Consider the following 26474-nt stretch of genomic DNA (forward strand, 5'->3'; position numbering starts at 1 on the left):
AAGGAAACAAACTGCACAGGTTGGTATGGTGAGGAACATCTCCCTTCTGTTGGTAATATTATTTATTCTATAATTAAAAATTTTTTTAAATGGTTATATAAATTATTGGTAGATGTTCAAAACTAGAGATACACACAAGGATCACATGTGAGGCCAAAGCTAAAAACAAAATTAATTTCTCTGAAAGAAAATTACAGCTTCTGAAATGTAGTACATGCCCTGGCATTTAAATGGAGAAAAGGCTAAAAATAATGGGAAAATTACTACAGTAAATAAATGAAAGACAAAATAAAAATGGCTATGGAAAGTATTTGCTCCATGGAGATCAAGAACTAACGCTGGTTTTAAGCTAAAAAACAGCAGTTAATTGCAAAAAAAAAAAAAACTTTCCCTGTAACTAATTTTTCTTCTCTTTCCCCCACCAGTCATCCCTCTTAACTCCTGGGAACCAACAGCAGCCCACTGGTGTCTAGCTATGAAAAGCAAGGTTACAATCAGCTTTGTTTGTGTACATTCATCATTTACATATAAATTTTAACATTAGTTTTAAAAAGGAACACTGAAGAAGAAAAAGGGAACACTGATGTAGAGGTCTGGAGAAAGGGCAAGCTACACCTTAAATCTGTACAGCATCATTTGCAAAATACAGTGCTCCTTCTCATTTCAGTTTCATTAAATGGAATGAAAATGAGAAAATTTGTTATGCCACAGGTGCTCACACAACTCTACCCGGACCAGCCCCTGTGTTGAGACACATCTGGTGTGCCAGAAACAAACTAGGAAGTGGTGTGTGGGAGGAAAGAAAATTAAAAGTTGTCAAACATATTTCTTTAGGCACTCAACATAATCTGTTATTCTAATTATTTTCCTGATATTGATGTAGCCAAGTTAATTATTATACAAACTAAAATAAAACTTTTAGGTTCCCCCAAAACTCTTCCTTCACTATTTCTTACACGACATACCCATATAACACACCACACACCCAAACACATACACACCGTATTAGGAAATTTTCTCCTTGGGGTATTTCATGCCCCCTGGGTATTAGTTAATCCTACATTCTTCAAAAATACCCAGCTATTTTATGCTTACTTATCTGTTAATAACTGGAGGACCATTTCCTCAATATTCCCTTCTAATCTGAGCAACTATGTGACTATACAACAATTTTAGTGCCAAAACCAGGGACAACAATGAAGACAACTGGCAGTGGGAAATAAATTGCCTGAAATCATCAATTTCACACAGATAACCAAAGAGTCCAGGTTTAATTTATTAGTATTAAATTATACAAAATTAAGGCTCATAGTCTTTTCATGCACAGTTCACCCTTAAAAATGCAAGCCAGGAATAATACCTCAGAGAAGATCTTTCTAGTCAGGTTTTCCTAAATAATAATGTACTAAGAAAAACACTTAAAAATACAGGTAAACATTGATCCACTAACCCAATTAGGAATGTGAAGACTATTTAACAGCTAAGATTCATAAAGCACATATGATGTTTCAGACACTGTTCTAAAGTGCCTTCCAGGTATTTAATTCACTCAACTCTCACAAGACTTTTGAAGTAGACAGCATTAGTTAGTATGCCCATTGTGCAGATGAGCAAATTGCAGCAGAGAGACTGAAAGTCATTGGTGGAACTGAGTTTCAAGCCAGGTCCATAGGTCTCCACCGCTAGTCTCCCCACCCCATGGTGCCTCCCACTGTGCACCATGACCCTCTGGGCTGCTCCCTGTGCGCCAACTTCTCAGTTCTCACTGTAACAGATACTTGACAGGTCCACTGAGCAAAAACATGATGGTGATTCGCAAGATGTCCGTTCAACCACTTCTTCAGAAACAATGAATCTTAAAGGCGATGGTTTCGATGCCAAGAATGTACTGAAACATCTTAAATCTTAACATCTTAAAACATAAAATCTGAAATCTGCTCTGCCATTCAGTATCTTTTCATCTAAATGGCCTCAAACCAACTAAAAGGAAGCAGAAGCCGAGTGAGCATCATAGTGGGGGAGAATCCGCAAGTATCCAGCACATTTCCATGTTCAATTACTTCTAATTTACTTCTGAATGGAGTCAAAGTGTCTACACACAGGTGCAACATGTTTCACAAGGCAAGAAATCCTAAAGAAAAAAAAAATCCCTTAATAGGAAGGATATGTTAAATATTCTCTAGGCTGTCATAACTATCTTAAACTGTTAGTGTAGAAGGTAAAGAAAAGAGATGAACACTTAAAAAATATCTGGGAAAAAAACCAAAGTCATGAAACCTAGTAGTCACTTAATCTACATAAAACTAAAAATCAACTAAAACTTCCAAGACAGTTCTAGGACCTGAAATTTTACTTAACTCAGACCCAGGAGGAGACAAAAGCAAAACAAAATAAGATCATTTGACTCTGCCTATAGATACCTGGGAATATATTTATTAAAATATAATGGTGGGTGCTGGCAGAGATTAAGCAAAGACAGCAAATCGAGAGGTCAAAGTCTTCCCCCCAAGCTTTCTCTTAAAAATGTCAGAAGAACAACACCCTGGTGATGACAGAGTAGAAGAGTTCTTCATTTCCCATTATGAGAATATTCTGAGCACATGTTCAAGGCACTCTCATCGCCACTGTTTAATTCCCATTTATTTTCCTCAAATGCAAATGGTCAGTTGCCTAGGCTGACTTCACTACCCTCGCTTTTTCAACTCTATTCAGGAGAATAATGGGAGCATGACTCATCAAGCAGGGGGAAAAATGTAAATGACACTGGTGTCAGAATAGTGATGGGAAAGGGAAGGCAAGAAAAAAAAAAAAAAGAAAAAATGACACCAGAAGGTGACCTACTTGAAAGGAGGGGCTTCCTATGGGTAGTGGAGGGCTGCTCTCATTGGCCAGAGTCCTTGGAAAGCACCCTGGTGGCAGGCTCTTGGTCTCCCAGTGGGGTCTCTCAGAGGTATAGCCCTAACAGCCCTTCCTGAGAGTGGTCCTGCATGGGGGTCAAATGGGCACCTGAGTTCCACATTTCTCCATCTATGATTGGGTGGCTAAGTTCGGTACAGAGCTGTGGGAGGCATGGGAAGCCAGCTTCAGCCTTGAGTCCAACATGTGGTCCAAAGTCCAATTATTTGTAAGAAGGCAGTAATTTTGATCCCCTTCTCTTTCCTACATTTATTTCTTGATGGCTCCAAACACAAGGAGAATGGTATAGTACATAACACTTTGAAATCCCAACCAAATGTAAAACTTTTTTTTTTTTTTGCTGGTTTTCCAAATTCATAGGAAGTATGGCGAGTTATTTTAAAAGCATTAAGGAAAACTACCTAAAGATACAAAATCTGAGACAGGAATAGGGGTGGATCTTAAGCAGTCCTGGGGGCAGAAAGATGGCTTCCACAGACCAGCTCTGTTGTGAAGTGGTCATAACAGAAGTTCCAGCCTAAGCTTCCTGTGCCAACTAAGTAACTGGGCCCAGCTCGCCTGAGTATAAAATGAGAGGACAGGACAAGGCCATCTTCAGGGCATCTACAGGCACCAACATTCTATGATGTTACAACTAAAACTAACTAGCTTTGGCAGTACTTTTAACGTGAAAAATGAAAACCCACATTAGTCCCACATCATAAGACTGAAGTCAGCCCAGAGCCAGAGAAATCTCTCTTTCAGAAAGAAGAAAATGCTGTTGATCTGCAGTAACTTTAGAAACTGGTGAAGAGAGAAAAAAATATACTGAGGAATTAAAACAGGACATTGACCTCTGTGAAAAGATCAGTTACAAGAAGAATCCGTGCTGGACGAAGGGAAAAGTAGTCTTTCCTTGTATTATTTTTAAAGTAGGTATGTCCTTGGAAATATTATTAAAAATACCGAATCCTCAATTGCCCAATGATATTAGTCCACTTCCAAAACCCAATAAAATCCCAAATTAGCTTGCAGATGAATGATGGCTTTAAGAGTTTATCCGGAATCCAGTGTGATCCTATAGATGGGATGGGCCAAACTCCTCAGAAAATGCCAAGAAACATTTGAGCCAGGCCAAAAGTGCTGAAACGTTCCACTGACATAGAACCCACAAGTCAACATGAAGCTTTCACTGGAAGATACAGCCTTTGCGTGCAGTTTTCCAGGGATCCAGCCAAAACTCAGAGATTACTGAAAAAAGCTCTCAAAACCAAAATGATTCCAAATAGAGGTTTGTATGACAGGGAAATTCTGAATGGAAATTTATCATTCACAACCAATGGATTCAATAGCCGATCCCATTACCTCAGAGGATTTTAATTCTTCCTGGAAATTCTTTACAAATTACAGGTAACCGCAGTCTGAGCAGAACTTCTGTGTATTTTTAAACAAGTCAATTGTTTCAATGAGATAAGTACATTATTTCCACCAGACATATAATTGTTTTCTTGTTCAATTGCATTACATTTGTGTATCCAGGTATAAAATGTTACAAATGGAAAATTACTGAGAAGCAAAGCAGTCATTAGTGTGACTTATAAATGGAGCAGAGATGTCACAGAAGTTTTTCTAATGCTTTTTTATGTTCCCAAATATGTATATTTTATTTTTTAATCTCTTCTCTATCTGCTTGCAGAGCAAACAGTAAAAGCAGATCCTCATGCCCATACACAACACAAAAAGAAGGAAGATGTCAGCTGACCAACAAGAATGACTGACTTGAATATAAATATACACAAAAGTAAAATAAATTCCAGCATAAATTACTCACCTTCCTAAGAAATCCAGAAATTTAGGATGCCTTGGAAGTAAAAATAAATAATTTTCAAGTATCATACTGGAAATAGGCAATATTTCTAGATATTACTTTGTAGGTAGAAGAACTGTTATCAGAAAAGTGATTACTGTTGTGACATTGTCTACTTCCTGAGAGACTTCTTACCTATTAACTGTCCTCAATTAGAAAAGCCTCAAAGCAAACAAAAGAGACGTTAAATACCAAAAAAATTCAGCACTTTGTTAGTTGAAGGCAGGTTATTTCCAGATGGAATTTGCACATAGACGGTCACTGAGAAAGAATGCCTACAGAGTGTGCCCTTACATACCAGAAAGTACGAAGGCGGACAATAGGAATTATAAACCATAGCTAACCCACAGTGCATATCCTGGGGGCACAAGTTCCATTTAATGAAGAAAATGGGTTTCTTAATGTTAGTATTTTAATGCCTTTGGATTAAAGCTTATGGCACCTATTTCCCATCTGTTCAACAGTTTCTGTATCACATATATTATATCAACATACACGCTGTACATTTTTTAAATAGAAAGATAATTTTTCCAAACTTCTTAGAAATCCATCATATTTCAAACTGTACAGTCAAAAAATTGTTAAAGGGTATAGACTACAATTTAAACATCACACATTGATCAAATACCCAAAAAGGATTAAAATGGGTATTGTGAGATTATATGATATTATAGCACAGATCTAAAAACATATGAGGAGGTGTAATATAATGTTGAATAAGGTATGGTAAACATACAGGATCATTTTAACCAGTGGTTCTTCTCTCTTAATTACATACGTTGATTCTATGAGAAGATTTTAAGAGTTAGAAGACTTTGTAATAGAATAAAAATTCCATAAGAACGGATATTTCTTTATAGTATTGGAGTTTTAGAAAAAATACTGCTTGTGTGTTTTTATTTTCTGGGGCTTTTTTACAACTATATTGATTTAAAGCTATATAAAACAGGGTTAGGTCCCCTGTAAAGAATTTTTTTAATCACACTTTTAATATTTAGGAGGAAATTTGTTGGTCCAAAGATGTTTTAGACAAAGTTATATAAAAGCTTTGATTTATTTAATATATTACAATATTCTGATTAATATTAAATTAATAAAAACTTCCAAAGGAGTGGTGAGGAAGATTTCCTGTAAAATTTTCTGAATTTACCCAAAGCTACTTTTGCAGCTTAGAACAACTTTTTGACATATGCATACTTTTCCCCAGCAGTTTTCAGCTGTAAAAAAAAATCCTATAAATCCTTAAACCAGGCTTCACTTTTTTGGAAAAGGAAATCAAAGTCCTAGGAATTAAACTGTGGAACTGGTTTCTATATGTCTACTTAAATGCCAAGTCAAGACTAGAGCAAAGGAATCCTAATTCCAGTTTCATTTTTCATTTAAGGTGAAAAATAAAGGTAAAAGTCATGGCCTAGAGATCTCACAAATCTGAAGCACAACATTTAAAACTGGGGAAACAGGAGCAGGGAAACCATCGCCTTCATGGAGGAGATTGACAACCAATGTCAAGAGTGAACTCTGTCACCAACTAGGTTTTTGTGTATGGACTCCTCTTTCTTCTCTAGGTCCCTAATTCCCACCGTACCCTCTGCTCCTCTCTCTCACTCCCTGTGGACTTTGTTCTGCCAGGTGACCTCTGTTCACCTGCTTGCACAGGATTCCAAGATGCCACATCCAGCCCAATCCACACGAGCTCCCTACCTTACCACAGCCGCTTAAAATAATTTCACTTGACTCTCCAATACTACTTCAGAGTCAACAAAAGCAAAACCAAACACATGCTCTCTCAGAATTGACTGCCTATTCCAACTTCCCCTATGGCATAGTACTATTATGATCCTCCAGAATTCTCAGTCCCAAATTTTAAGTCATCTTTAATTCTTCCCTCACCTGCAGCATCCACATCTAGTCAATCTCCATAGCCTACGTATATTAGTCAGAGTTCTCCAAGAAATAGAGACTTATCGTAAGGAATTGGCTCACACAATATGAAGGATAGTAAGTCCAAAGTCTGCAGAGCTGGTGTCTCTATTTGAAACTAAAGGTCAGCAGGCTTCTGAAGAACCAGGAAGAACCAGTGTTCCAGTTCAAAGGCTGCCAGGCAGAATTCTCTCTCACTTGGGGGAGGTCAGCCTTTTGTTCTATTCAGGCTTTCAACTAACTGGATGAGGTCCACCGATATTACAGAGGTTCAATCTGCTTTACTCAGTCTACAAATTTAAATGTTAATCTCAATAAAACCCATACAGAAACACCCAGAATAATGTGTGACCAAATATCCACCACCCAGTGGCCTAGTCAAATTGATGTCAAATTACCCATCACATCATGGTTTTACTTTTCAAAAGTCACACTCTTTTTTTCTCCGTTCTCAGTCTCACTGCCATCATCTCAGTTCAGGTCCTTATGATCGCCTACTGGTTTTCAGTGCAAGGATGTAAACCGGCCCCCTTCCCATCCTTCAGTTCACGCATCACTGGGTATGCTGTGAATACATTTATTTTCAGAAATGTTTTTAACATATCATTCCTGTTCTACTCCTTAATTCACAATGACATCTTACTCTAAATAGATCCAATTATTTTTCTCACAATATATTGTTCTATATAATCCAGCCCTACTTGCCCTACTGACCTGTTCCTTCGATCACTCTCCTAATTTAGAACTTATAACTGGCCAATAACTTAAATATCTTCTCCACTCATCCACACCCATTCCCTCCGCAAAGCACCCCCCTTTTCTGGAAAGCACTGTGCACTCTTCTTTACCTACCTCAACTCCATCCACTTGCTAAGGTTTGTCTCCAGCTTCAACTCCTTTCAAGTTTTCCTAATTCTCCAAACCATAGAAATCTTTTAGTTTTCTAATCCTCAACGTTCATTTAAGATAAACAAAAGCATTGCTACTCTAAACTACTCTGTCTTGTTCACAAATTTCTTTCTTTCTTTTTAGAAAGTGAGAGAGAGAGAAAGAGAAAGGGAGAGAGCATAAGTGTGGAGGAAGGAGCAGAGAGAGAATCTTTTTTTTTTTTTTTAATTTTATTATGTTATGTTAGTCACCATACAATACATCATTGGTTTTTGATGTGGTGATCAATGATCCATTGTTTTCGTATAACACCCAGTGCTCCATGCAATACCTGCCCTCCTTAATACCCATCACCGGGCTAACCAACCCCGCCTCCCCCCTCCCCTCTAAAACCCTGTTTGTTTCTCAGAGTCCATAGTCTCTCATGGTTCATCTCTCCCTCCAATTCCGCCCCCCCATTTTTCTCTTCCTTCTCCTAGTGACCTCCATGTTATTCCTTATGTTCCACAAATAAGTGAAACCATATGATAATTGACTTTCTCAGCTTGACTTATTTCACTTAGCATAATCTCCTCCAGTCCCATCCATGTTGATGTAAAAGTTGGGTATTCATCTTTTCTGATGGCTGAGTAATATTCCATTGTATATATGGACCACATCTTCTTTATCCATTCATCTGTTGAAGGGCATCTCGGCTCTTTCCACAGTTTGGCTACTGCGGACATTGCTGCTATGAACATCGGGGTGCATATGGCCTTTCTTTTCACTACATCTGTGTCTTTGGGGTAAATACCCAGGAGTGCCATTGCTGGGTCATAGGGTAGCTCTATTTTTAAATTTTTGAGGCACCTCCACACTGTTTTCCAAAGTGACTGTACCAACTTGCATTCCCAGCAACAGTGTAAGAGGGTTCCCCTTTCTCCACAACCTCTCCAACATTTGTTGTTTCTTTCCCTGTCCATTTTTGCCATTCTAACTGGTGTAAGGTGGTATCTCAGTGTGGTTTTGATTTGGATTTCCCTGATGGCTAATGATGATGAACATTTTTTCATGTGTCTGTTAGCCATTTGTATGTCTTCTTCAAGAATCTTAAGCAGGCTCCATGCCCAGCAGAGAATGACACCAGGCTCAATATCACAACCCTGAGATCATGACCTGAACGAAAATCAAGAGTTAGATGCTTAACCAACTGAGCCACCCAGGTGCCCCTCATGAATGTATTTCTTTTGCACATCCCTCTTTCCCTAGTCCCCAGTCTCACCCTATCCCCTCCAAATACACATCTATTTATTTCAGGTTGAAAATCTTGTGCTATGCCAAGCACTGTGTAAGGCAGTAGACATACAAAGAGATGCTCCTCTCAGAAGCCTTACAGTCTAACAGGAGAGAGATAATTATTATAACTAAGGAGCAATGTACTGCATGCTATAACAAAGGTAGATACAAAGGTCTAAGGGAACACAGAGGGTATCACAGAGGGAGAAAGTAAATTGCCCTAGTAGAATGATGTGGTAGGGGATAAATTTAAAGGGAGGAAAGGAAAAGGCATTTCAAGTACTGAAAATAACCAGTGCAAAAGAGTAGAAACAATGAAGAACATACACACACACACATATAGATATATACACAAACATATATATGTATACATACATACATATATAGAGAGATACATACAAATATATTCATATATATTCATATAAGGTATGATGAGACATTTACAATGATGGCAAACAAACTGGGTATTAAGGATCAGAACCCAGGCATAGAATTGCTGAAAAACAAGAGATTAAATTCAATAAAGGAATCATTGAATAATGATTTCTGGAACAGAGCCCCAGTAACAAAAATATCTGTAGTATTGAGAAGGCTAAGTCCAGATCTTGAGTGGAGCTGAGGAGAAGCAGGCATAGCTGGAGCATGGAGCCACTCCACTTCTAACCAAGGGAGTTGGAAGTCTCTAGAATATAAGTAAAATTTTATTTGTCCCTTATCCATGATCATAAAGAACAAAGTTTTTCATAACTCATTTGGCAACAATTCTAAGCTCATCTGGCAACAAAAACTGGCCTCAAAAAACAGGAAGCTATTTATTATCTTTATCTCTTTTAGTATTAATATCTATGAATTTCACTGCAGAAATAAATATTAAATTATTTTATTAGCAGGAACTGTCCCAAACTCCATTAAAAGTGATATGACATGAGGGGTTCCTGGGTGGTTCCGTCATTTAAGCATCTGCTTTAGGCTCAGGTCATGATCTCAGGGTCCTGGGATCGGCCCTGCTTTGGTGGGAAGTCTGCTTTTCCCTCTCCCTCTATCCTCCCCTCCCCGAACTCACCATCTCTCTCTCATAAATAAATCTTAAAAAAAAAAAAAAGTGACATGACATGTAATACAGGATTTATGTTCCATACTACCTTAAAAAAATCTGATAAATTCTCAATTCCAAAACACACCTGGCCCCTGGGGTTTTGAATAAGATTCTGTGGACCTTAGATTTTGAGATTCCACAGAATGAGATACAGAAAGAGGTCTCTTGCCCAAGAAAGGTTTTAGAGTTCATGGAAGATCCATTTAGGAACTGTTTTGTTAAAATGGAGGATAAGCTCTCAGTGCCAAACACATTCTATTATTGACTGCCTTTGTGATCTGTGACAAAGTTTATTTTACTTACATAATATTAGTTAAAAACAAAAAATAAACTGCCAATCATGGACTCTTACATCAACCTTTTTACTCCCCTTATAATGCCAAGAATACCAGGAAAAAAATTGTAAAACAACATTCTCTTTGCCTCCTATAACCTTAATAGATAGTTTCCTGGAATTGTCTATTCAAACAGAAAATTAATTTCCATGCACAGCTGGAAATACCACATTGGCAAGCGAAGAAAACATCAAACATCAGTAGATTAAATAAAAAGTGTAGGAACTATAAAGACTCAACAAAACAGAATTGCTCAGTAAGATGGTCCTATGAAAATAGCTTTTCACCGTTTATTTAATGTATGAATACATCTCTTAAAGTGAAGTAGCAATAATCAAGGAAGCTTTGGATCCAGAGAAACAATGAGAGGATTGTATCACTCAAGCAGTTTTTCTACCGCTGTATAAAAGGAGAAAAGGTTAGCACTTCCCTTGCCAAGGGTGGAGGAGGTCCTTGGGCCTGTACACCATGTATGGGTAAGACATTGCACCGACTTTGTGGTTTCTCGCCATGGCTGGATTTCTTTTTTCTTCACTTTGGGATGATGAAAAGTTCTAGAGATATATAGTGGTAATGGCTGTGCAATAATAATGTGAATGTACTTAATGTCACTGAAGTATACACTCTAAAAGGGTTAAAATGGTCAATTTAATGTTATATATATTTTACTGTGATAAAATATAATTTCAATAATAAACAAAAAGCTCTTGAAGTCAATAAAAAATAGAATAGTCTAGAAGAAACATATGCAACAGGCACAAACAAATTCAAAACAGGGGAATCCAATAAATACATCGAAAAATGTTCAAAACCACTAAGAAGAATGCAAGTAAAAATGACGACACACGATCACGTGTCATCTTTCAAATTAGTGAAGATTAAAAAGATCAAGGATTTAAAAAAGAAAAAAGGCAGCTTTTCTAGACACACCGACAAGATCGGGTTCTGTTTACATGTCGTGCTCCACTGGCTTCAGCCTAATCAGTATTCCTCTTTGGACTGACGGCCATCAGGAAAGAGCAGGCTGGTGGTGGGCGCCGTCCCTCCCTGACGCTGGACCTGCATCGGGCAATGACTTGTATGGCCAATATTCAACTAATAACCAAACTAAACAAAATAATACCCTTTGTACAAACACTTCAAAAACAAGAGATGGAGAGGCAAAAAACCAGAACATCACCTGCAGGAACTGCTCCAAGCAAGAAGCAGTAACCATGTGGGAATGAGAAACCACAATTGGCATCCAGACAGTTGGCCCCCTGGGCTCTGCTGCCTTGATTCTCAAGTTGTCAGGAGAAAAATTAAAAAACCCCAGCATGGACACTTTGTAAAGACCAACAGAGAGAAATTTCAGTAAAAATCAATTTGTTATGAAAGCAAGAGAGAGAAAAACATTCCACGTGGACTTTATCATTGCAGGACTTCGGAACGCGTGAAAGGTTGAGTTCAGGAACATTTCTAGACCAAGCGTAATGGAGTTCCAAAGTGACATACTGTGTCACAAAACATGGAGCTCCATCTCTGTTATCTTTGACCAATGACCCCAAACCACCATTCCTTCAGTAAACCTGCTGGGATTTCCCACAAGCAAAGTGAGGGATCAATTTAATTAGCTACACACAGGAGGAAGTAATTAGATGGCAAACTACATGGCACAAAGCAGGAGCTCAGTTAATATCTGTTGAACTGAAACACGTGGTAGAAGCTAATAAACATGACTTGTATCTATTGATGAAATTTATTAGATTGTTATTCCAACTTTCCACAAAACTTAACTTAGGGGGAATACGGGCTTTATCCACAGAGCAAGCTGGAAAGGTTCTACTCTTTTCCACTTGGCATCACCAGTAACAACCAACCTCCCAGCATGGTGCTCAGAGGCTCAGTGAGCATTCATTTCCCCAGATCAGCATCTCTGACTCGCTTTCTAGTGACAAAAATACAGAAATTTTTAAGTATGGGGTAAAACGTAAATGATGCAAAGGTGATCAAAACAAAGATTTTAACAGAAGACAGACCTGATGCTACATAAGCCACGTCAGTGAGACCCACTCAAATAAACCGGAAGCCAGCCTCTTTTAATACCCTATCTGAGAAATGAGAGGACTCACTCAGTCACTTCCAATCTTCCTCACCTTCTACTCACACTGAAAACGCATTTCATATTAAATGAAGTGTATTTATACATATATAGAAACATACTTATCTATACAAAATGCAAACATCATTTTCACAAATTAATACTTAATCTTACAATGCACGTGGCACCCTGGTATCTTGTAATGTGGTTTATTCTATTCCATTGTTTAACTGCAACCTATGATATTGATTCTATCGCCCCGTAAGAGTTCATGACATGCAGAAAACACAGGACTAGATGATTTCTTTTCAGCTCATTAAAAGAAAAATCATGATTTTACTTAGAAGCAATCTAAAAATATCCACCACTCCTAAATACCAGCTCCTCAATAATCTTTCTAAAGCTAATTCCTGAATGAAATGACATAATCCCTGTAACATTTTTGCCTTCTCTTCTTCCTCACAATAAATATCCATGACCCTTTCCACTCAAAAGTCTTTAAAAGTGATTTTCCCAGGGTGTACAACTACTGCCACATCTCATGGCAGAGGTGAATGCAAGGGATTTTGCCAAAAAAAAAAAAAAAAAAGTCAGACATCTACCAAAGGAACTCTCTTAGCCCATAATAAAGTACATTTGAATCTTTGTAAACCACCAGGCAGTCACTAACCAAAAGTCAAAATGGAACTCAGGCAGCAGCAGCAAACCACATAAATCTTGATTTTAATTAAATGAAAGATATTTCATAGTAGTTGCATTCTCCCTTCGAAACTACAGAATTTGTTCCCTGAAATAAAATTATTCTAACTTTCTAGAATAGCATCTTTGTCACTGTTGTAGATTTTCTTAATTGGATGCCTTCTGTTGCAAGACCCCCCACTTCATCCCACCTCATTTTCACCATCTTTAGTAATGCCCCAAATTTGTGGGTGTGCAGGAATCTCTGGTGAAAAATGAGCTGGCTTTGAGTCAAACAATACTTCCCAATCACGACTGGGTTTTTTTCAGTACATAGCTAGGGAAAGGTCTTGTTTACTTCTTCCCATTATAGCTGAAAAACCATCTAAAACATTGTCTCCTCAAAGGCATTACAATCTAGACATGGAATGCTAATAACAGCATCGTTTGTGCTTGTCAATGATTTCAAAATGCTTTATTCTGTAAACCTTCTCTTGATTTCTAAGTCTACAGGGTAAAGAAGAAATAAATTCCACATGTATTTAATAGTATCTGGATATTTTATTCATTACAGTTTACAAAATAAAATGGAAAGCCTTGAAGTTTTAACTTTAAAAAGCACTTCAATTCATAAATATGAAAGAAATATTAATGTCAAAAAATTAGGTCCATTGTAATCCTGTAATCAAAGCAATCTGTGTCTTTTCCAAACTTGGCAAGACACATTTTTATTTTTAATTTTTGAACTACTAATTCTAGAGGAAAAACAAACACCATTAACTTCCTCTTCAGTCACTAGCTGTCTGTGCCATGTGTTTTTATCGCTTCCTGCCACAAGGAAATACGTTTGAAACAAAGAATGATATTCAAAAGAGAGTTCTTAGGGTGATTCTACAGTCATTCTTTCAGGAATTGAGAAACAGTATAAACATATTTAAATAAACAGAGTGATAAAACTATTCAGAAACCCTTCACATTTCTTCTATTACGTGATAATCCTCAAACAAGTCTGCCAAGATTATTTGAGAATAAACTGAGTTGGTCAAGTTAAACAACTTTCCTTCACTAACACAGCTAATAAATGGCAGAGCTAGAATCTAAATCCACTGTTTCACACCCAACCTCATGGTGAAAATTATATCCCACTGTTTTCCCTACGAACCTTACGATCAAATTGTAGGTTTTTATTTTAGGTTTTATTTTAGTCTATTTGTCTAAACCATCACGGGTTTTTGTGTATGAGCAGGGAGGAGAGCCTTCACTGAGGCTATAGATGATGAGAAGAACGTGAAGATGGATTCTACCTCCTCAAGTGGTGTTCTACACTTACTTATTGAGTCCTCTGTTCTAGGTAGTACACTAAATACTGGGGATCCTAAACAAAGATGTAAATTACAGCTCTTACTCTAAGCAATCTGTAAGAAATTTAGAAAGGGAACTGTTTTAGTCTGTTCAGGTTGCTATGACAGAAGACTGGGTGGTTTAAACAACAAAATTTTTTTTCCTCTCATGGTTCTAGAAGCTGGGAAGTCCAAGATCAAGGTGCTGGCAGACTGGGTGTCTAGTAAGAATCCTCTCCCTCATTTCTGGATGACTACCTTCTTGCTGCATGCTCATATGGCCTTTCTTGGTACGTGCTCATGGAAGGAGATCTTTCTTCTTCTTCCTATAAGGGCACTAATCCCATCATGAGGGTCCTACTCTCCTGACCTAATCTAAACCTAATTATCTCCCAATAATTAGGGAGATCTAAATACCAATACCTTGAGACCTAGAGCTTCAACATACGAATTTTGGGGTGACATAAACATTCAGCCCATAACAGGAACCCAACATGCAAAACAAATCATCACGATTAGTTTGATATATGTAATTCCACAAATATTATCACTTAATTACATTCCATAAATATTTATTGATCGTGAAAGGGAAGTAAATTTTTGACAGTGAATGAAATCCATGAGATAAATAATCTTCATATTTCACAAATGAGAAAACTATGGTTCAGAAATGATAATTTGTTCAAAATCAAAAAGTGAACAAGTGAGGGAGACTGGACTTACACATGAATCTACCTAGCTTCAAAGCTCAGCCTCTTTCTACTACAACAGGAGAGCTGTAACCAAGGGCAACAAAAGCCTTCCTCACTGCCTCTTCTAGGATGTGTATAGTATGGCTCTCCCTACCAAGAAAGAGAGTAGCTCCAAGAGCCAGGTACAAACACATACAGCATGTACAAACCCTCTGAATAAGAGATGACTAAGGCCTGAATGCTGATACAATAAAAGCAGGTCAGGGAACTAATTAAGGGCACATATCCTAAATTAGCCTGTCCCACCTGCAAAAGAGAACATTCTACCTAGTAAAATGGTAAAGCCACTGATTTCATGGCAGACATAGTACCACTATAATTCTCAAAAAATATTTCATAAGCTGAGTAACAGGAGAATAAAGATACATACATATTTGAAAGTTTAAATCAATATAAAAAAGTACTTTATTTATTTTTAAAGATTTTATTTATTTCTTTGACCGAGAGAGAGCACAAGTAGGCAGAGCAGCAGGCAGAGGGAGAGGGAGAAGCAGACCTCCCTGCTGAGCAGGGAGCCCGATGTGGGGCTCGATCCCAGGACCCTGGGACCATGACCTGAGCCGAAGGCAGTCGCTTAACCGACTGAGCTACCCAGGCGCCCCTAAAAAAGTATTTCAATGGTGAAACAAACCAACCTAGGATGGAGACACAGATCTTATTTATCTTTCTTCAGCTCTGAGAAAATCACTGTGACTCAGTGAACATCAAGGCTGTAGCAAAATTTTAAGGGTATACATCTTTTCTGGCACTTTGCATAGTAGGTTCTTAATAAATATGCTGTGAAGGAATGGATGCAGACAAGAAAAGAATGAAGGAGGATTCAGATTAATTGGTCACATTCAGAATGTATAAATATATATCTCATTTTACTTAGGGGATTTGAAAGGACTTCTTCACCTTCCAGTTGAACGTCTACCGATATTTACTTTCAAGCCTAATGTGTACAATAGCCAAAGGGGCTTGATTTTTTTGTTTTCCAAAACAAAACAACTGCATGCTACTATTTTACTTGCAATTTTTGAAATTTGGGGTTCAGGGGCACCTGGGTGGCTCAGTCGTTAAGCGTCTGCCTTAGGCTCAGGTCACGATCCTGGGGTGCTGGGATTGAGCCCGCATCGGGCTCCCTGCTCCGCAGGAAGCCTGCTTCTCCCTCTCCCACTTCCTCTGCTTGTGTTCCCTCTCTCACTGTCTCTCTCTGTCAAATAAATAAAATCTTAAAAAAAAAAAGAAATTTGGGGTTCATAAAAAGAGAATAAAGAAATCTGTAACTATGCAGTGTGATAATATAGAAAATCTTAAAAACTAGGGCACCTGGGTGGCTCAGTTGGTTAAGCAACTGCCTTTGGCTCAGGTCATGATCCTGGAGTCCCGGGATTGAGTCCCGCATCGGGCTCCCTGCTCGGCAGGGAGTCTGCTTCTCCCTCTGACCCTCCTCCCTCTCATGCTCTCTGTCTCTCATTCTCTCTCTCTCAAATAAATAAATAAAATCTTTAAAAAAAAAAAAAAGAAAATCTTAAAAACTAGGTAATTTTGCTTATTTGTGGTGCAGGTTAGGAAGGATCAAGAAAAAAGAAAAGCAGTGGTCTTTATTTCAATGTACTATTTAACAGCCATTTCAATGATAATGTAGAGGTTTTACAGAACAATATCTCTACTCCATCTTACGTTCTGGTCATTGTTTTTCTCTTATTTCATAATCTTATTGTTAATGTCTTTTATCTTGTAATATTGGGAATCTTCTTATAACCCAGTTTATATCATTTCTTGGAAAGACAAGCCGTGTGTGTGTGTATGCGTCCATACACACGCACACACACATATTCACATACATTTATGTAAATGTCCATAATTATTTATGCATACATGTAATTATATACAATTATATATGTATATGTCTCTCTCCTGGGTGTGTTTTCTCTCTCTCTCCCCCTCCCTCCCTCATATATATATATATATATATGATCATATATAAATTAGAAATCATACATAATAAAATTATATACATAATCATATATATATAAAATTTGGAAATGAGATAATCCATATATTAACTAAACATTTATTTACAAGTTAATCTCCTTTATATGTTCTATATACGCTCACATAAAAATATCTCAGGCTCACACAAATCTGAGAAAATCACCTCTCTCAAGAATTCACTTTAATTGGGGCGCCTGGGTGGCTCAGTCATTAAGCGTCTGCCTTCGGCTCAGGTCATGATCCCAGGGTCCTGGGATCGAGCCCCGCATCGGGCTCCCTGCTCGGCGGGAAGCCTGCTTCTCCCTCTCCCACTCCCCCTGCTTGTGTTCCCTCTCTCGCTGTGTCTCTGTCAAATAAATAAAATCTTGAAAGAAAAAAAAAAAGAATTCACTTTAATTAATGTGTCTTTGGGTTTTTTGGCACTTGGGTTTGCACCTCAGTGACGTGTGTAAAAGGGTGGCCAGGAGAACCCAGTGTAACTGTCATAATGTCAGGCAGCACCGACTGATTTCCTAAACACTCAGTGGTAGCAAGAGCCTATGGTGGTTACAACTATGCCCCTGTGCTCTGAGACTATCAGAGGACCAGCAGATTTCACCATACCCCATCAGGCCTCACAGATCCCCAGGATTCTGCTAGGTAGGTTCAAGTGGGGCCTGAGAACTTGAATATTAATAAGCCCCAGTTGATTCTTATCAGACAAGCCTGAAAAACACTGTTACCAATCTGGGAAGGGGCACATTGAAGAAGAAGGCCAGAAATGTGGTTTGCCCTATACCACAGACTCTAGAAATGTTTTACAAGTACTGCCATTTTTTATAGACCATGGCAAGGCATGGAGATTTTTGATAAAGGAAATGATTAGATTTGTGCTTTAGCAGGAGTGCTTTACTAGGCAGTGTTGTACAATTAGGCTGAATGGAGGAGAGACCAAAAATAGAAAGACTAGTTGGAAGCCTATGACAATAGTGGTAGCCAGAAGTAATGAATGCTAAAGGTTGGCAACAAAAACGGAAAATAGAGTCAATCAAAATTCCAAGCCAACTTGATGTGGAGGGGAATAGAGTAAGAGTGTCAAAAATGGCACCACTGTTTTAAGCACAGGTGGCTAAGGAGATACCTCTGATGCTCATAGAAAGCAAAAAGGTCAAAAGGATTTAGACTAGGTGCAGAACGAGTAAATGAATTCATAAATGCGTGATTAAAAGAAAGACAATTTGCAAGGAGAGGAAATGGGGTTTTAACCCCAGTTCTACCAACTCCTTGCTAGGAGGTGCTGGACACATCATTTAAGCTCTCTAAACCTAGTAAACTTGTTTATAAATAATGCTAGTAAAACATATTCTGCAGGATCACGGTGAAGATTAAATGAGACTATATGTAACACTTGATCCTTAGTTTATGCTTAACAGACAATTTCAGTTTTTGCCTGCTTTTATTTTCACTGACTTTTACTTTCAACGACTTAAAACCATTCCAGGCACATAGTAGTCACTCAATATACACTTGTTGAATGAATGAATTACTACTGCTATTACAATTCTATTGAAGAATGAAAAACGATCATGGGATTTGGCCATTAGACAGTAATTGGTGCACTCAGAGACTGCTTAAATGCCTAGGGGTTTTGAACACTCGGATGAAATAAAAGTGCAAGTGTTTGTTCTGGTGAGGACATTTGAAATCAAGTGGTACTGTAGAACAAAAGTTTCTTCCAGTTTCATTCGTTTGTTGTTTTTTTTTTTTATTCTGCATGTTAAATAAATAAAGGCTTCCAGTTAGAAAAGAAAAATCTGCTTTATTAACATTAACAGTTTTAAAAACACCTTATCCTTTATTTAGAATTTCTACAGTATATTATCTCATATGATCTTCAGCCCCTTGAGTTAAAGAATTCGGTTACTACTATCTTCATTTCTATTTTAAAGAAGAGAAAACAGATTCAGGAAAGTTGAGTGACTTTTAGGGTCTGAGTGCATGAGTGTCAGAAGCAGGAATTACACTGAGATCTTTTGTTCACAAGTTTGCTGAGCTTTCCACTACCCACACTCATCAAGCCCATTCATGTTATTCCAGATGAGCTCTCTTCCATGCTTCCTCCCACACTAAGTTTTCCCTCCTACAATTTGGAAGTGAAGTGCGGGGAAGAGTCTTGTGAGCCTGAGGAAGTTGTAAGAATACTGCTCCTTCTTCAAAACCCAGCCAGCGCCAAAGAGCACCCATCCTCCTGCTAGGCCAGGGCCTGTCAAGATTGCTAACACCACAGTGTACCTGTTCCTTGTTAGCTTCAACAGAAAAATCTACTGTTCTCCTGGGAAATATCAGGACTGTCTCTTTGGAAAGCTTTCCTGTAAAGATGACACAGCTTTAAGTCTGATCTTAACCAATTGGTTAAACAGAAAAATTCGTCTTCATACTGGGTTATTGTTACTTTGTACCATTGCTCATGGTGTTGACTGCTTGAATTCACATCCCGGCCCTATCCCTAAGTAGATGCACAACCTTGGACATCTATCTTATCTATGTCTCTGAGAGTGGTTTCTCAGAAATCTTTAAAACAGGGATTCTAGAAAATAGCCTTACTCCATAGGGTTTTCACTATAATTAAATGAAGATACCATATATAAAGCTTTGGAACACTTAGAATTTGAAATATAATAAACATTCAATCCATTGTCATTGTTATTCAGCAAGGCGTGGTATGTTAGTCTTATAAAGAAAGCAGTTCAGGCCCAGAATGAACAAGATACTTTGCACAAAGTAACCAAACATCACTTTGTAACAGAAATCATGCCTTCTTTATCGAAAAAAAATGCACAAGATAATCAATGAATTTCCATTAACTGAAACTGCCACATTCATTCCACCATTTTGAATTATTCATTTGTAAATTAGCGTACATTTTCAGTTCATAAATTGGAATGATGAGGGGGGGAGCAGCTAGACCCACAGTTAAGATTCAAAAATCTTAAAAAAAGTGAGGTTAGAAACATGGAGTAAGAGCTTTTTTAAGCACATAAATACGTATTCTCACGTATCCTTGTAACAATTAATATCTAAATGAAATTAATTTGCATCCTTTCAAAATAGAACTAAAAATATAGAACTAAGATTTCAGTTTTCAAAACTAATAAGACAGTATTTCCTTTTATAGAAGGTATATGTCATTTCCTAAAGGGTAAGAATTTTATATTTATTTACTTTCTCTTGCTCTTTTGTACTTCTCTGATGTTTCTTTTCATAGTGGTTTTCAACATTGGTTGCATATTACAATCACTTAAGAGGTTTAAATTAATACCCATACCCAGGGCTAACAAGAAGTCCAGTTTAATCAAAACTGTTGAGGTTGAGGGTCCCAGTTCAGATTTTGGGGTTTTTTGTTTTTTTTTTTAAGCTCTACAGATGACTTTAAGGCATAGCCCAAACCGAGAATCACTGGCTTGCCCCGTGTCTTTCAAACAGAATGATGGACATTTTTGCCTTGTTAATTGCTGTCTGTAAATAAGTTGTTTTACTTCAAACCATAAAACTGCTTATTCTGAAAGGCAATCTAGACCTTTAATGCAAATTAGATTTCCCTTGATTCTAATTCTTTTATGAGAGTCCCATTCCATTAATTTTTCTAATAGTTAGGTGGGATGAGTTATATAAGAAGACCACATTATACACAGCACTCAATTACAGCATTAGAAAAAAATAAGACAGGCAGGTTACAGATTAGGGCTCTGTTATATTTTTTTCAGAGTTTAGGTATGGTGCTAATTTTGTAATAGTTGAAATTATAAATCAATGAGAAAAATGTGATTCTAAGAAAATCAGCACAAGAAATACAGCCTTATAACATTAAAATATTTGATACAACCATAAAGCTATTCTGAAATCCTTTGTATTCAATACAGGAAACCCCTCTAACAAATAATGCTGGATCCAGATTGTGGACCAGTAGGGGTTAAAAGAACCAGACAAGCATAGGAAGCTTGATCTGCCTATACAGACAGGTAACAAAAAAGAATATAATCTATATATTTCAACAGCAATAATTTTATTTTTTTTCCTGGGTTGTTTCATAGTGCTGCATATGGAAGGAAATGAAATTCCAGGCACACTCCGAGAGAAGCAGGAGGAGAAAGACATCCAACAGCCAAGACACATCACCATTTGTGTGTTATTTATCCTTTCAATAACTTAGTTTACCAATGATTTAAAACAACAAAAATACTGAACTACTCTACAAATCCTCTTACACTGGCATAACCTCTCTACAGAGCAGCCGTTTTCCACTGGGGAAAACATCGAGGAAGGTGGAAAAATGGAATCCAACAAAGATCCCAAGGATCTGAAACTAAATCAGGCTCACTAATACAGGAAAGAGAAGAAAGGGTTTAGATTTGTCTCTTTTGAGTCATTGTAGTTAAGTAGAACCTTAAGCACAGGTTGAAAAATTCAGGATGGAAAGATGGGTTCATTTGCTTCCTTAAATATCTGAGGAAGTTTTGTTTTGTTTTGTTTTTTTTAATGAATCCTGTGTTAAGTGACCAGCAGCCTTAAAGAAGGATAAGATACTGTCCCCGAAAGTTTCAGTGTGGCTTAGTCCTTGGCCCTTTCCTCTTCTTCTCCTTTTTTCATCTTTTAATTAATAAGGTCATGCTTGCTAATTTAAAGCTACCCATGTTTTCAACTGTGACCTTTCTTTAGATGATTCTTAAATTCCTATCTTTGGGACCAATTTCTCTTCATCAGCTCTACATCTCAAGCTAGCCTCCTGACAATTAGCAGAACCGTGGTTAAGAATACACACTGTAGGGTCACCCATGTGACTCAGTCGGTTAAGTGTCTGCCTTTAGCTGGGGTCATGATCTCGGGGTTCTGAGACTGGCCTGGCCTAACTGGCTCCCTGCTCAGCAGGGAGTCTGTTTCTCCCTCTCCCTCTGCCCCTCCCCCTACTCGTGCTCGCCTGCTCTCTCTCTCTCAAATAAATAAAATCTTAAAAAAAAAAAGAAAGAATATACACTCTAGAATTAGGATACCTAGATCTGAGTCCTAGATTTGTTCCACTCAATTTACTGTAAGACCTTGATAGAGCAAGAAGATACTTAACCTCTCAAGGTCTCAACATCCCTATCTGTAAAGTAGGGATAAGAAGAGTACCTACACCACCAGACTTACGAAAAGAGCTCCATGAAATAAAGAAAATATCGTAATGAAGCCCCTTGCTTGTAGAAAAACTTCAGCAAAAGTTCACTATCTTTTCTACCAATATCACTCACATTAATTTTATTATCATTCTTGAACTTCATAATTACTTTTGTTACTTCCTACTGTGCTTTTCTGTCTTCCAGTAAATCACCATATCCTAGCTATTCTTCTTTTGAAACACTTAAAATAAAACTTTCCCCTCCATTTCTATTTTTCTCACTGAAGCTTGCTCCTAATATTTACAGGACTTAGATTAAAATTGCAGACAGAGGTCCAGCTATCTGTTTCTGAAATTTTAAAAAGTATATATCAACCTATCAGCTGTCAAATTTTGTTCTACCCTACTACCGTTGAAATGGCTTAGAAGACCAGGTTTAAATTTAGATTTTTCAGATGCTTCTGGATTCCAGGCCAGAAAGTCTGAGCAGAAAAAAATCTGGTACCTAAATGTGGACCCCCAGCCCTTGCCTCCAGCCATGACCACCCCCACCTCCCCTAATCTTACCCACCCAATCTTTTGAAATCTTACCCATCTATCAGGGACATTTCAAATACTTCCTACTCCAAATTCCCCTTGAGCCAGATATGATCTCACCCTCCTCTGAGTATCCAAATTATTTTGTTTCTACATATCTTAATGGAACTTAAAGCATTCTGTCTTACATTTTTAACAATACTCGTGCCTTTGCTTTCCTAGTTACAGGTCACTTCTACTTGACCAGAGATTCTCTGTGCTCAATGCCAGCAGCATGTTAGAATTTCTTGATGAGCCTTTAAAAAAAAAAAGACCTCTAGGCTCCACCCAAAATCAAGCATGAGGTGCAGTGGGGAGCAGGCAAGGATATTTTTTCTAAAGCTCTATTGTTATGTTGACATGCAGCAAGGGTTGATAAGAATTGTGTAAGATTATAAATTCCTCAGAGGGCAAGGTCTATGCTTTATTTTGTACTCAACAAATTCTTTGGAATTGAATTTAAGCTGATACATGTTTTCCCTCCTGCAAAAACACTTTCTGGTCCACAGGCTGCACATAACCTCTATAGTTACTGAAATAATTTATGAGCACTGAGGCATGATGGTGACTTACGTTCTAGAATTATGTAAAAGGAAACATACAAAGAATTAATCTTACAGCCTGGATCAAACTATCTCTTTTACCTCTCTGTGTTTACTCTGTGCGGTACATCTTATCGACAAAATAATGAACTTATTAAAAGTATGGTCAGTGTGTTATTCTTAATACCTAGCACAGTGTCTGGCATACACTGGACATGAAATAAAAGTCTGGTGACTGAGTGAATGAATGAACAAATGCATGAACAGAAATTACAAACTGGCAGGATTTGAGAAATTATTTCAGGCAGGTATGGGGAGGGTGAATAATGACCCCTCAAAAGATACCCATCTCCTCATCCCTGCAACCTATGAATGTTCTCTCATATGTCAAAAAGGGGGGGAGAGGAGTTTGCAGATATGATTAAAGATCTTGAGATGGACAGATTATCCTGGATTACCCAGGTGGGCCCTAAATGCAATCACGTGTATTCCTATAAGAGGGAAGCAGAGGGATATTAGACACACACAGAGGAGAAGGCAATGTGACCATAAAGGCAGAGACTGGAGTGATGCTGCCATAAACTAAAGCACCAGATCCTAGAAGAGGCAAAGAACAGATTCAGAGGGGGACACACAAGAAGGGGCTGGCAAGGCAAATGGTGTAAAAACGCACCAAAAGGTGAAGCAAGGCAACACAGTCATTTACTATTGGAGGTGGGATAGAGCAGGAAGCTGGCATATAATGAAAAAGACGGATGGCATAATTCCATTTGCTCAAAAGTGAACAAGCCTGAGAGAGACACAACTAGAAATCGTGACAGAACGTGGAAATGATGGTCTTCTCACCAGTGTGGAAAGACCTACAGACATCAGTGTTCACGGTGACATTCACAAAAGCATAGTTACAGGTCACAGCTGAGAAAAAAAGCACAAATTTGTATATAATAATTCTAAATGAACACTAGCTGCTTTAGTATCTCTTTTTTTTCATTTTATTTTATTATGTTATGTTAATCACATATATTACATCATTAGTTTTTGATGTAGTGTTCCATGATTCATTGTTTGCGTATAACACCCAGTGCTCCATGCAGAATGTGCCCTCTTTAATACCCATCACCAGGCTAACCCATCCCCCACCCCCTCCCCTCTAGAACCCTCAGTTTGTTTCTCAGAGTCCATAGTCTCTCATGGTTCGTCTCCCCCTCCGATTTCCGCCTCTTCATTTTCCCCTTCCTATCTTTTTTTTTTTTTTAAACATATAATGTAGTATTTGTTTCAGAGGTACAGGTCTGTGATTCATCAGTCTTACACAATTCACAGTGCTCACCATAGCACATACCCTCCCCAATGTCCATTACCCAGCCGCCCCATCCCTCCCACCCCCCACCACTCCAGCAACCCTCAGTTTGTTTCCTGAATATCTCTTTTACAATTGTGTCTTTTATGTATTGATATAACAAATTCATGACATATTTTCCAAATAAAGAAACTGGGACGAAGGGAGATTTAGTGAATACCAATAGATAACAGGTAACACTTGTTTCCAGAGCTTCTGTTTAAGTCCTTGGGCTTTTACTAATAACTTCAAATATGCATTTGTATAATTTCTCAGTAACAGATAAGATAACCAAGAATGCAATGAAAAAGATACAGGTTCACTTAGAATTGATGAGTGTGAACACTTTTTTTTAATGGGGTGAGGACAGAGAGAATGATAAAGAATATAAGGAAAGCAGAAGCCAAAAGACCAAACCTCTTCACCTTATATATTGGTTAAGAACATATAACCACAGCAGGATGTAAACATTTCCATAATGACCCTACAGTTATAACAAGCAAAATAAACAATCCAACCTTAACATGTCCCAATTCCCCAAGGACCTCAGGTTCACCTTGTAGTTTAAGAATTAGTCACTCATTTAGACTGAGGCAAACCCCTGTGGATTCAGGGAGTTTGCGATCAACTAATGGGTTATGGCGTTATTGTCAGTGGATGTTACCCCACAGGAGACTGGACCATTGCATCACTCAGGGTAAAGACATACTTCTTTTGTGTGTGACAAACAAGAGCCTACCCAAAGAGGTTCCACAGGGAGCTGTGAGGGAAAGAGATGCCGTGCTTACCTGTTCCCCATCTGTTCTTTCCATGATCTTTAGAAAAATGAACTTCCTGGGCAGATACGAAAGCAACCCCACATGACAAGATGCCAAAGTAAGAGATCACTTCATCTATCCAATATCATGCAGCAACAGTGTCAAATAATAAAGCCAAAACACATCTTCCATGGAGACACACATAAAATTTAGGATCCTCATTTCATCTTTATGAAGACTTCAACTATCGTATTAAAGTGCTTATGAGTTCACCATTTTAAATGAGAAGAACTAAAAACATATATAGATTGAAATGTCATAAATTTTAAACCAGCTGTTTTCCTCTATACATATTGCACTGAAGGTCCACAGAAACCTAGTGCATCAAAAACATGACTGCTAATGATATGGTCTGCAAAAAATGCATTAATTTTTAAAAAGTTTAAATGATATAGGACTAATGAATTCTAACTTAAAACAATTTGCTGCTTAACCACAATTCAAAATCCTTTTACTCTTTCCTCTATTCTTAACTACAGTGTGTATTTTTAATGGGGCAGGAGGTAGCTTATAAGTATTGAACAGGGAGAGGTCCAAGTTACTAAAAGGCAAAAGGCTGGTAGGTCAGTCTCTACCACTGTGCTAGGTAAAGCAGCTCCAAACCTAGAGACATCACATTTAGGGAACTCAATAGGTGGCCACACGTCTCACAAACAGTAACCACCTTATTGCAATGTTTATTGTTCAAGGAATAGGGAAGCCACCCTAGAAAGACAAAAGCTTTTCAGTGGGCAGCTCCTAAACAGAGGCAAAAGAACAGCTCAAAACCTTCATGAAGAAGTAAAAGGAAAAGAAAGTCAACAAACAAATAAATAAGAAGAAACAAAGGGAAGGGTCATGATTTACCACAGAGATCAAGCAGCTTCGTTTGGCTCAGATATTTTCAACTCAACTGCTTCCCCTCCCTCCAAAGTAAGTGTATCAGCCTCCTCACAAAATACCCTTTGTTCTTCACTTAC

The 26474-nt window shown here is 37.9% G+C and overlaps 1 protein-coding gene and 1 pseudogene across 11 annotated transcripts in view; one reads left to right on the forward strand and one right to left on the reverse strand.

Annotated features, from left to right (window-relative positions):
• The window catches only part of HDAC9 (histone deacetylase 9), a 912577-nt gene that overhangs the window by 810296 nt on the left and 75807 nt on the right, over nucleotides 1-26474 (reverse strand). The gene's annotated exons all lie outside the window — the stretch shown is intronic.
• Nucleotides 10673-10782, forward strand: LOC116631180 (annotated as a pseudogene).

The sequence above is a fragment of the Phoca vitulina genome, unplaced genomic scaffold (genome assembly GCF_004348235.1).
Source record: "Phoca vitulina isolate PV1807 unplaced genomic scaffold, GSC_HSeal_1.0 scaffold4, whole genome shotgun sequence".
In the NCBI taxonomy this organism is placed as follows: Eukaryota; Metazoa; Chordata; class Mammalia; order Carnivora; family Phocidae; genus Phoca; species Phoca vitulina.